We start from the raw sequence: 12,941 nt of genomic DNA on the forward strand, positions 1-12,941 counted from the left end.
ATAACAATATATTAAATCCACTTAAAATAGTTCAAAGATTGATAATTAAAGTAATATTGAAAAAACCATCCAAATTTTCTACCGAGATTCTCTTTTCAATATTCAACGTACCCACAATAGACAATATATATAAAAAATATTCAATTCTACAAATTTATAAAGAAATACAGTTAAATAACTTACAATTCAATTCATCAGCAAGATATCAAAAAACTATCAAAATCCCAAAACTCAATACAAAGCACACACAAAATACCTATCTCTATCTAGGTATAACATATTTTAACATCCTTCCATTATATCTAAAAAATATTGAAGATATTCAGGAATTTAAAATAAAATTAAAAAATTACCTAAAACTACTATAAAAGTCCATATCTTACTCTTATTATTATTTCCTTCAAATCTTGAAACTGTATTATTGATAAATCTTGCCTATTTCTGACTTATCCCTTTGGTTTTGAAAAATATTATTTACTTACTTACATGATTCCATATAATTGAGCTAGGATTCACTCACCAAACACAAGAGCCTCGTCTCTTTATGGTGAGGAAAAGCTATTATTATTCACCTTTATAACACTGTATAATATGTATAAATTGTATATTTATTGTAAAAAACATACAAATATTAAATAAATAAAAAAAAAAAAAAAAAAAATTCTCATACCAAAATAAAAACATTAGAAGAGAATGGAAATCGGCATTTACAATGATCTATGTGCTTGTGCGTGCCGCTTGCCTTATACATTTTTTTGTGTTGCGTGTATATGTTTTATTCTCATATGTTATAGAATTTTGGAAATATTGTCTTTTTTGTTCTTTAATCCATTTTTTTATTTTGTGTTTGAATTTATTTTTATTTTCCTCAATTTTTGTTTCAAGTGGAAGACTGTTGAATGCTTTAATTGCGTGGTATTTATGGTGTCTTTGTCCAAAGGTAGTGTTTACCGTCGGAGTTTTTATGTTTTTTTTATACGCTTTTCTGACCGGTCTATTAGTGATATTTTGTGTTTGTTGGGGATTGTTTTTTTGGTCGAAAATGTAGTTTAGTAGAGTTTTAACATATAATTGGCGTATATCAAGTATGTCACAGCTTTTAAATATTTGGTCTGTGTCGGTTAGTTTATGTTTTTTGAGTATTACCTTTAATATCGTTTTCTGTGCGATTTCTATTTGAGCGATAGCTGCGTTTGTTGCTCCTCCCCAAGCAATTATTCCATATTCTATTATTGATTGGCATAGTGCATAATATATTGTTTTCAATTGTTTTATTTTATATGTGTTTCTTATATTTAGGAAAATGTGTATTGTTCTGAGGAGTCTATTTGTGATTTGTTTGATGTGATGTGTCCATCTAAGATTATGGTCAATTACGATTCCTAGATACTTTATTTGTTCTGTTTTTTCTAGAGGGGGGCAATCGCAGATGTTGGTGTTTATGCATTCGTGTATTTTTATGGTGTTTGTATTGTTTTTTGGCTGTCCTGTGTTGGTTATGCTGTACGTTGTGAATTTTGTTTTCGATATGTTTAGTGTGAGTGTATTTGAGTCCAACCATTTTTTCACTTGCGTGATTCCTAGATTCGCTATGTTATAAACCTTATTCCAATCGTTAGATTTAAATAGTAAAACTGTGTCGTCTGCGTAATTAATTATTTCTCCATCTATTTCCATGCTGCAAAGTTCATTTATGTAAATTGTGAAAAGAATGGGCCCTAGTATGCTTCCTTGTGGAACTCCGTGTGTAATCGGCAGTGGTTTGCTAGTATAGTTATTAATTTTGACTTGTTGTGTTCTGTCGCTCATGTAACTTTTTAATAGTTGTAGTTCTTTGTCTTTGATACCCATATTTTCTAATTTTTTAAAAAGTGTTTTGTGGCATATTGAATCAAAGGCTTTAGCCAAATCTAGATATATCGCTATGCATTTAAACCCTTGATCTAAGTTGCTATGTATATAATCTATTGTACTTGCTAAAGCTTCTTTTGTGCTTCTTTTTTCTCTAAATCCGTATTGTTTGACCGAGATTAATTTGTTTTCTTCCAGGTATTTTATTATTTGGTTTTTTAATAGTCTTTCGAAAATCTTTGATAGAGAGTTTAACAAAGTGATTGGTCTATAGTTAGTTATTTCCGTTTTATCTCCGGATTTATACATAGGGATTACCAGTCCTTTTTTAAGAGTATTAGGAAAGCAGGCATGTGTTATGCTAAGGTTGATTAGGTGTGTTAATAGAAGGTTTGCATCAAACGAGTATTTTAGGATTTGCGTATAATTTTTTTTAGTTTTCCTTTACAATATTCCAGTCCTGACCTTTTACTATAATGACAGTGTCATCCGCGTAAGAAATAATGAATCCACTGACGTTTTGTTTAAAAATATCGTTAACATACAATATATTTAAAGTAATACACCAATACAGGTCAAAGCAAAGAAAAGGTCAAGCCGGGAAAATTAGGTGTTCGTATCAACGCTATAAAACAGATTTCATCAAACAGACTCGTCATAAAGTGTCCCGAAAAAAAAGATGTAGACAAACTATCAAGTATGATAAATAACGAAGTCAGGGAAGCAAATGCAGAAGAAATAAAGAAAAAACAACCTACAATGATCTTCAAGGGAATTTCCAATGACTACAATAAAGAGGACTTTGTTGAGGACATAATCAACCAGAATGAAGGCATAAAAATAATAACTCAAGGTCTAAGCAGAAGTACCCTATTTGAAATTAAAAAAATAATAAAAAATAAATTTAATGACAATGTTAGCTACATTGTCGAAATCAACAACAAAGTCAGAAAAGAAATAATAAAAGAAGGAAAAATCAACCTGGGGTATCAGCGAATATACGTGGAAGTAGAGGTGGGCAAAATTGATTGAATTAATTCCATGAATTAATTCAATCTTGTAACACAATCGATCTTATTCTCATTTTCAAAAGGAATTGAATCTTAATTCCTTATCGTTGGCATTTTTTTCTAAACATTTTACAATTAAATTATTTCATGATAATAAGGTAATAATTAATAATGATGTGCACTTTAAATGATTTAAATATTATAATGTTTCATAGAAATCTAATTAAATATTATTACGGTACTATGGCGGCGCGCCGCGAAGTTTATATGTACTGTGCCCTGTCGCACTAAATCGCGTATCTAGTATCCCGCGTCCCGCGCCGTAATCCAAAAGACTCTTTTCATTGAGTCCCCAGTCAAGGAATTAATGAATTTATTCCGTTTTCAGTTGTGACGTCACGCGTCGTGACACAAATCCTATGTCCCATGTACCGAGTCTGTCCGGACAAGCGCTCAATCTCAATCTCAGGGAATAAGTGAAACAGGACAGAGACAGAGACACTCGAGACAGAGTTCCCAATTCCCTATTCGTTATCGAGTCCCTTTCCTTACTCGTTACAGGTCCGTCCGCACCGTCTGCAAGAACGCAAGTCATTAATGTCGCAGAGAGACACAACACACTTACTAGTCAGAAGTTCCTAATTCATTGCACTATGTCAGCTGTCAATCGGTTCGTCGTTAGTTCCCGCGTGGCTAAACCTTCGATTTAGTACCTAGTCAGGTGAAAACTTTCTACTTCGGAATCTGAATCTTAATAAAAAAGCGAAAGTATCTCCTGTATTCTTCTCCTTTCCACATGCGAAAATAATGCAATACGATTAGAAACAAAACGATGATTACGTTATTGTTCTTATAAGTATGTTTTTTATGTACCTGCCTACTTGTAGACGTAAAAAGAAATCAGTTGACTGTCGAATTGTGGGTGATGATAACAAGTAATTGGTTTTGATTTCTGTATTTTTGTACTGAATTGTATGCCACTCAATTTCAGACTTTCAATCAGTTTTTATTTGGCGCATGGATTTAAAATTACCATTGAGGTAAGTACCTGCAAACATTAAAATAAATAAATATAATATATATGTGGTGGAAGCTTATTCCAGGTGAACGGGTCGGATGTACAAAAGTGGGATAATAATAATATAGTTCTTATAATTGCTTTAAGAACGTATCTCATTGCCCCTAAAATAATATATTCTTTATGTAAAGGTTATCTTAACGTACCTACTTTTTGTAGTAAATATATACATAGTTTTACGAAGAAAGATAATAATAATTTTTATTCTGGGATTCAGTTTGCCAGCAAAAATTTTCTATGCAAAAAAAGAAAAATCGAGTGGGACTTTTTATTTTTGGTATCGTTTAATGATGTTTTACCTTCGTTTTTTATAGAAAAAAGCAACATATTGAATAGCCAAGATGTCTTCCAGAAAAAGGATCGAACTTTGGTGTTACTTTTCTGAAGTAGATGGAGGGATGCATTGCTCCACAATTTAGAAATGGCAGTTAAAAATAAACATCCGACTATTCCTGTCCAGGTCCAGCGCCCTACGCTTTCCGTGTCCTTTGCGGCACCCATTTCAATGATTTTATTAGTGACTTGTAAAATAACTTTTTATTTTTGTTCGTAAAATAACATATTTACTAAAAAGTTTGTAACATGTTTATTTTGTGGAACGACATATCTTTTTTTACTAAAGTTACTCCAAAGCTCTCCTCGCTTTAAGAACTCTGTGCTCTAAAGTGTAAAGCTTAAAAATACAGGTTTTCTAAGTAAAGTTATAAATTTACTTCTGCAATGTACAAAATAAATCCCTATATTTGATATTTTTTGTGTGTTTATTTAAAATATTTTTTTCAAAACGAACACAATATGTGAATGCGAAAAAATGGTTCATTATTGCTTTCTTTAAGTTTCCTAAATGTGAGCAATCTAGCTACAAAACCAAATGAAGTGTCGAATCAAGGAATTGAATGAATGAATTTAATGAATTATTTCACTTGACCAGGTGAATAAGACTGAATTGATTCATTATTGTGAATGAATCTGCCCATGTCTACGTGGAAGACACAAATCCTGTCGTACAATGCTATTTTTGCCTTAAATTTGGGCACACATCAAGCAGATGCCTACAAAAGGTAACAAATAAAATGTCGTGTATGCACTGTGCAGGAGACCACTCCTACAAGGACTGTGAAAATAAGGAAACTTCTCCAAAATGTAAAAATTGTGCCACAACAAATGAAAGATTCAATCTAAAAATACCAACAAATCACCTAGCAAATAATAAAGCTTGCCCATATTATCAAAGAATGCTTAAAATAGCTTTGGAAAAAATAGAATTCTGACTATATCATAAAACTAATTTACTAGTTAGATTGTATTATAAAAACTATAATATACCTTCAGTACTTTATATAAAATTCTGTATATTAATTCCCAATAATTTACATATCAATTTATTTCCATTTACGAAAAACTCTCATTGTATACTACAAATTATAATGTCGTTTAAATTCTTCAAAACTTTAAATGTGTTTAAAGAAAACATTTCACAACCGTTTAAAAACTATATACAATACGATTACCAATATCATAATATTTTTAAAATATATTCCTTCGCTTCACTGAACAAAAATGCATCAAACGCTTATATATTATTTAATCCTTTTGCTAAAACTAGAAATGGATGACTACATTATTCAACATCTGGAAAAAAAAATTTACGTAAAAAATGTAATTTGTGACAACTCTAATGACTGTAACACAATACTTCAAACGACTCCAGATTCATTTACCGTAATGCATCTAAACATACGATCTATAAAGAAAAATTTTGATCATTTTCTAGTAAACCTAAATTTATTAAACAAATATCCTGACATAATCATACTGACTGAAGCACATTTAAACACCAACTCAATCATCCCAACTCTCCCCAATTACAACTACTTTCAGAGCTCACATTATATTAACAAAAATAGTGGTATTGTTATATACACGAAGACGATATTTAAAGACGTACTCTTTACTGAAACGAATATGACTAATGCAAACTGTATTATTATAAGACTGAGCATTAATAATAAACTACCTATACAAATAATATCAATATACAGGACACACTCTGCTGTTATATCCAGTTTTATTGGAGAATTGAATAATATTATTTTAAATAATAAATGTACAAATAATTTTCTAATTGGCGATATTAATATTAACATTGCTGAAAATAATCACACTATTGAAAAGGACAATTATATTAACATGATGACCGCTTTAAATTTTAAACCCTGTATTAATAAATATACTAGAGAATTTAATAATCAAATACCATCATGTATTGATCACATATGGTGTAATTCCAACTACATTGATAATCTTCAAACAATAATATGGAGAAACAACATAACAGACCATCATACATGTATTCTTAACCTTAACATAGAAAAACAAAACATTAATAATAGTAATAAATCTAACATGCCTAAAATATCGATAAACCAACAAATACTTCATGAAAAACTGTCTCACGAAACATGGGAATCTATACTCTGCACAGAAAATGTAAATAATAGTGCTTTAAAATTTCATGACACCTTACAAAAGCATATAAAAGATTCAAGCTGTGAAATACACAAAAAAATATATAAAAAAAAATTCAAAAAAATTAAACCATGGATTACCCATGGTCTAGTGGTTTCCATTAGAGAAAAAGAAAAATTATTTAAACTTACAAAAAAATTCCCACTAAGTAATTCGATTATTTTACACTTTAAAAAATACAGAAATAAACTAACGGCACTAATTAAAATGACCAAAGAAGAATTCTACAAACAAAAGATGTTAAATTCAGGTAACAGTGGTAAAAAAATTTGGAAAACAATAAATGAAATAATTGATAAAAAAAGAAAGACAAGTGACATTTTAAAGCTGCACATTAACAATAATATGATGCAAGTTTCTGATAACCCAAAACTATGTGCGAATGCTTTCAATAATTTTTTTTCAAATGTCGGAAAAAATCTCGCAAACGAAATAACTAACAACATAGATAATCCCACCACATCAGGAATTCCAGTAGCTTCATTAAATAAAACGGTAAAAACATTCGAAACGATAACCGAACAAGAAACTGTTGTTATAATACAAAACCTAAAAACTGAGTCCGCACCAGGTTTTGATGGGATAACCGTTGAAATTCTGAAAAAAAATCTTAACTTTTTGAAAAAACCTATTACACATATCATAAATAATAGTCTTAAAAAAGGAATCTTTCCATCTATTTACAAAAAAACTATTATTTCACCGATTTTTAAATCAGGTGATACTAAAGAAATTAATAACTACCGACCTATATCAGTATTATCAAATATCTCAAAATTTTTTGAAAAGGTAGCAAAAAAGCAACTGCTAAAATTTATTGAAACTAATAATATATTGAGTGACCAACAATTTGGATTTCGCGAAAAAATAAGCACACAGGACGCAATCATAGATTTAACAACAAAAATACATCAAGCACTAGACAAAGGCAAAAAATCTCTTGCAATATTCATAGACCTAAAGAAAGCCTTCGACAGCATAAGTCACAAAAAATTACTCTACAAGCTTAACAAAATAGGAATTATAGATAATGCCAAAATGTGGATAGAAAGTTTCCTGAACTCTAGAAGTCAATATGTAAAAATAAATAACACTCTCAGTGAACCGAACACAAGTGACTTTGGAATACCACAAGGCACCATATTGGGCCCTCTTCTATTCATATTATATGTTAATAATATCTTTAAATTACCATTAACAGGAAAACTCATTTCATATGCAGATGATACTGCAATTATATTTCAAGCGAATTCATTGAATGAACTTGAAATAATTGCTAACAATGATATCAATACGTTAAAAGAATGGTTTGATAAAAACTTATTAACATTAAATATTGAAAAAACATATTATATGATTTTTAGTATAAACAAAATAAACCCTTTTATTACATTAAATATTAAAATACATTCAAAAAAATGCATATCAAAAAAATCTACTTGCCAAAATAATGACTGTTTATCCATAGGAAATAAAAATGAAATTAAATATTTAGGTGTAATAATAGATAGTCAACTTAAGTGGAAAACTCACATAAACAATATCATAAATAGATTAAGAAAACTCATTTACATATTTATTAGTCTAAGAAATATACTTAACTTAAAAATTCTTAAAAATATTTACTACGCTCTAGCCCATTCAATAATACAGTATGGTATCGTTGCGTGGGGGGGAGCTTACAAATCATCACTTTTACCGCTGGAAATCACTCAAAGGCTGTTAATAAAAATTTTAATAAAAAAACCATCAGACTACCCAACCTTACAACTTTTCCAAGATTTTCAAGTCCCATCACTAAAAAATACATATACGAAAAATACGCTACTTCAAATTCACAACGATCTGTATAAGAAGTCACACCATGCCATGGTTCGTGTCGAGAGCAATAGGCAAAATACAATGGGTCGCTTATGGACTCCATTAATGCATACCAGTTTTGCACAACACTATTACACGTACACTGGAGTGGTATGGTTTAATAAATTAACGACTGAGATGAGATTAGAACCGGACTTTAATAAATTTAAAAATAAAATTAACTTCACTACAATAAATAATTTAACGAATTAGAATGACGATGATATCTCACTATATTATTTTATAAATTATTGTATAAAAAAACTAAAATCTCTTCACTTTATATGTTTTTATGATTCTTTTTTTCTTCTATTTACATATGTATGTTAAGTTTTTATTATTTTCCCTTTACACACGAGTTTTAGACTCTTGTAAAGGTAAACATGTTAATTTTTATTGAAATATGTTCTTACTATGTAAATTTAAACATTATACTGTATTTTATAAAAAATATTAAAAAAAAAAAAAAAACAGTACCTTGCGGTATTCCAAAATCACTTTTTACAACTTGTGTTATATTGTGAAGATAACTTTTTGGCCAATTTAATGCTCTATCATTAAAACCCACATTGTATTAGTTTGACATGAGATAGGCTGTCGTAAGATTTTGGAGATCAACAAATATACCAATGTACTTCAAAGACTTATCTAAAGCGTGAAAAATGATTTTGACGAATCTATCCACATCTCAATATTATGACTGAATGACTCCTTTCTCGAATTCCACGTTGTATTTTTTATTTGTTCTTGAGCCCATAAACATTTTTATTTGTTTTTGCTTAAATATTTGTCACTTAGCTTTATTTCTGATTTTTTCCTTTCAAAGGCATAATTTACGATTATGGAAAGAGGAAAGGTAGATTTATTATTATATTGTTAATTGACAAATTTCAAAATAATGGAAGATTTGAGCTCAAATTAGACTTGAATTAGACTCAAATTAGAGAAGAGATGAGATGGAGGGGGGGTTTATAATGTTCTTCTGTATTCTTTAAAACGTTTTGATCACAAGAAGTAAGGGAAAATTGGACTTACATCGGTCACACTGACATGCCCGCAACGCTCTTTTATTGGTTTACCTTTTCGATAGGAACAACATTATGATTACCTGTAGACATTTTCTTGATAGCCATTGCAGCATGTACTGGTGTTGGTGTTCAATTTGGCAAACGATAGCTTCTTAATTTCCTGCAGGACATGTTGATTGGAGTTTTTGAGAGGTTGGAAACTCTGCTCCAAGGGTGTTCTCTCTGCGAGGAGCCCGCTCATCTGTCCAGCATAGATCAGGCGGTATTTGTTCAGATATGCCTCAAATACACAGGCAAAATATGAATTCTCATCGACAGGAGCTTCCGTGTCTGGCTCTCTCGTTGGGTCATCTTAAAGAGAGAAAATGACTAGATTAGTGCGGGACATTAAACATCATATTCTGCTCTTATACTGGACTACTTTAGCGGTATCCATCCATAGCAGGTTCGGTCATTTCTCGCACAGTCTTTGGACGCCTTTCCTCTGGAATTGCCGTCAGCATTTCATTTGGGAGTAATGTATTCTGACCTTAATACAGGTTTGTATATTAGTGACGACCCAGACAGCATAGATAAAATGTACATCTGTAAAGATCTGCGTACACAGCGTCAATGTGAACCTGGAACCCGGTTTGATGCTGTTTTCAGTCTGACGTTATATTTACTCAGTTATAGTTACTAAGTCAGTATTTAATTTACGTTACGAAAAAAACAAGACTAAAAATATCAGTACAGATTTTTGGTTTTAAATAATAATAATACCTGACAACATGGACTGTTCAAATTTGTGACCCCAGGAACTTGAGAGTGACTTATTGTTAATTTTAAGCCTTTCCCTGGATTATCTCCTGGCCATAAGCGGGACATATCGTCGCATTAATTCGTAGAATGCGTAATGCGTAACCACCAAATTTCAAATTCTACAGAATGCACAAAAAACATCGTAGTGAAGAAAATGAAAGACTGGTCATTGTTTTAATTTGTGTTTCGAACATATAAACTATTTCGAAATTTATTTTTAATCATTAAATATTTGTAAGTAAGGCTTTCAAATCCGAATTAGGTAGTTTTATTTTAAATCCGAGTTAGGTAGTTTACATAAAAACCGAGAATGTAGATACGTATTTTACAAAAGATACCTACTTTTCTGCGAACAGGAATTTTACATTTACAAAATAAAACACAAAAGTACAGAACTGCGATATTTATTTTATGAATTACTCAGTAACATCCTAATTGACTTTTATATTTAGCCTCAGTATGTAAGAATAACAGGATACATATAATAGTACTTAGTACACAAAGCATAAAAGCACAATACCAATAGTATGAATAATTTTGAAGTTAAATAAAAGTTTGAAGTTTGATCCTTCTATGAAATTTAATCATAGGATTACATTACAAACTAGGATCAGAAAAAATTTAAAATGCAATCTATCTGGTAAAAATTTAGTAAAAGCATTAAATATTTGGGCAATACGTCTATTAATGTACTCATTTGGCATAATTAAATGGTCCAATACATATTTAGATAATTTAGAACGATTAATTAGAACTACGTTAACAAAGTTTAATTGCCATCATCCAAATTCAGCTAAAGAACGAATTAATTTACCTAGAAATTTAGGAGGTAGAAGTTAGTAAAAATAACTTCTTTAAATCACTATCAGGTAGAAATGCTAAGAACTTTTTTTCCATACGAAAGCTAATAGTTCAAAAATGCACAAAATAATATGCAAGGCAGATAGAAACATTGCACCTTTAAATTTATACGACGAGAATGCCAACATTTTTTTAAAATCCCAACCAGGAATAATTAGAATCCTGGTCAAATAAAATTATTCACGCAAAACACTTCAATTATCTTAACCAAACGTACGTTGACAAATTTTCGTCAAACAAATGGTCGAGTATTGTAGAGTTGAGCACAGAAATAGAAGGATTTATGCTTGCCATTCAAGATCGAGTAATTAATACTCAAAATTTTAAGAAGGGTATAATCAAAGATACAAATCAAATTAATGATTTATGTCGAAAATGTTTGGCTTTTCCGGAAACTATAGAATATATTATATCGGGATGTTCTGTATTAGCGTCTTCCGATTATACATTTAGGCATAGTTTTAAAAATAATTTCCCAAAGTTTGGTAATTAACTGCCGTTATATAGTACCATATTATGAATACGAACCAAATTTATTTAAAAAAAATTAATTTTATAAAATATATTATGATAAAACTATACTAACAGACCGAACGATTAGTCACAACATAATATATATATATATATATATATATATATATATATATATATATATATTATGTTGTGACTAATCGTTCGGTCTGTTAGTATATATATATATATATATATATATATATATATATATATATATATATATATATATATATATATATATAGTATATATATAGTATATATCAAAATTTTCAAAATTCTAAAAAAAATTCAAATTCCATAAATTTTTAAAATTCAAAAACATTAATTAAAAAGTAGCGTCAAAAAATGCGTTGGGTCTTATGAAGGAAGGTGTTGGTTTCTCGTAGGAAGACATGGCACGACTAAGTTAATCGCATGACGACTGACATATATTTTTGAGTCTTGAAATATATTTTTTACAATTTGTGGGTCTGAACTTTAAGATTGTGTGGAAGCATCTGTCTAAATAAAATTTGTTTTATCTTATCTTTCTTTATTAATCTAACAAACATTCGCCAAATCTCTTTATACGATATATAGTAATATGTGGTATAAATTTTTACTATATGTATATATGAATTATGTATATATATATTGTCTCATTTTATGCCTTCTGTAAGAAAAGTACAATTAATTCCGGTGGTTTAAACTTTTAAAAAACATGGTTCATATATGTGCACAAAATTACAAAATTTCATCAAAATTAACAAACTTTAGGGCTTGTGCGGGAGACCTAAAATCCATTTTTTTATATAAAAAAATCGTTTACTTATTTCTATGCCCTAATATTACTGTTTTTCAACTTGGAATAAACACAAAAGTTACGATTTTATTTTTTTAAATTTAAAAAAAAAAATTATATTTTTTGAAAAAAATTAAAACTTTAGGCCTTGTGCGGGAGACCTAAACATTTTTTTAAAAATCCAATACTTTTTGTGGTAAGTTGTGGTACCTAGTAGCAACTTTTTTTCAACTTGGAATTTGGAAACAAAAAAAAGTTAAAAATCGATACACCCTAATGGACAAGGACAAGGACAAGGACACCCCAATGGAAACCTAATGTAAAAAACGTAAGTTGAAAAATATGGGGGCACTAGATTTTTTAACTTTCAAAGTGGGCGGTGGTCGAAATAAGTTTTGAAAACTTGTGGTTTAGAGTATTGTTTTGACCAAACAGAAGTATTTTACCTTACGTAAGTATTTGTTTTGCTTGATCGTTCCATGGCTTCCTTGGTCGTCACTGACTTCTTCTACAATTTTAATTTTAATTTTTAATTTTAATTTTTATTGAAATATTTAAAGAAAGATTATGTTTGCCAAACAATGTACATGTTTATATGTTTATAAAACTATTAGCACACACGAAGATGT

This window comes from Hesperophylax consimilis, chromosome 26, assembly GCF_061612785.1.
Source record: "Hesperophylax consimilis isolate HC1 chromosome 26, BYU_Hcon_1.0, whole genome shotgun sequence".
Taxonomy (NCBI): domain Eukaryota; kingdom Metazoa; phylum Arthropoda; class Insecta; order Trichoptera; family Limnephilidae; genus Hesperophylax; species Hesperophylax consimilis.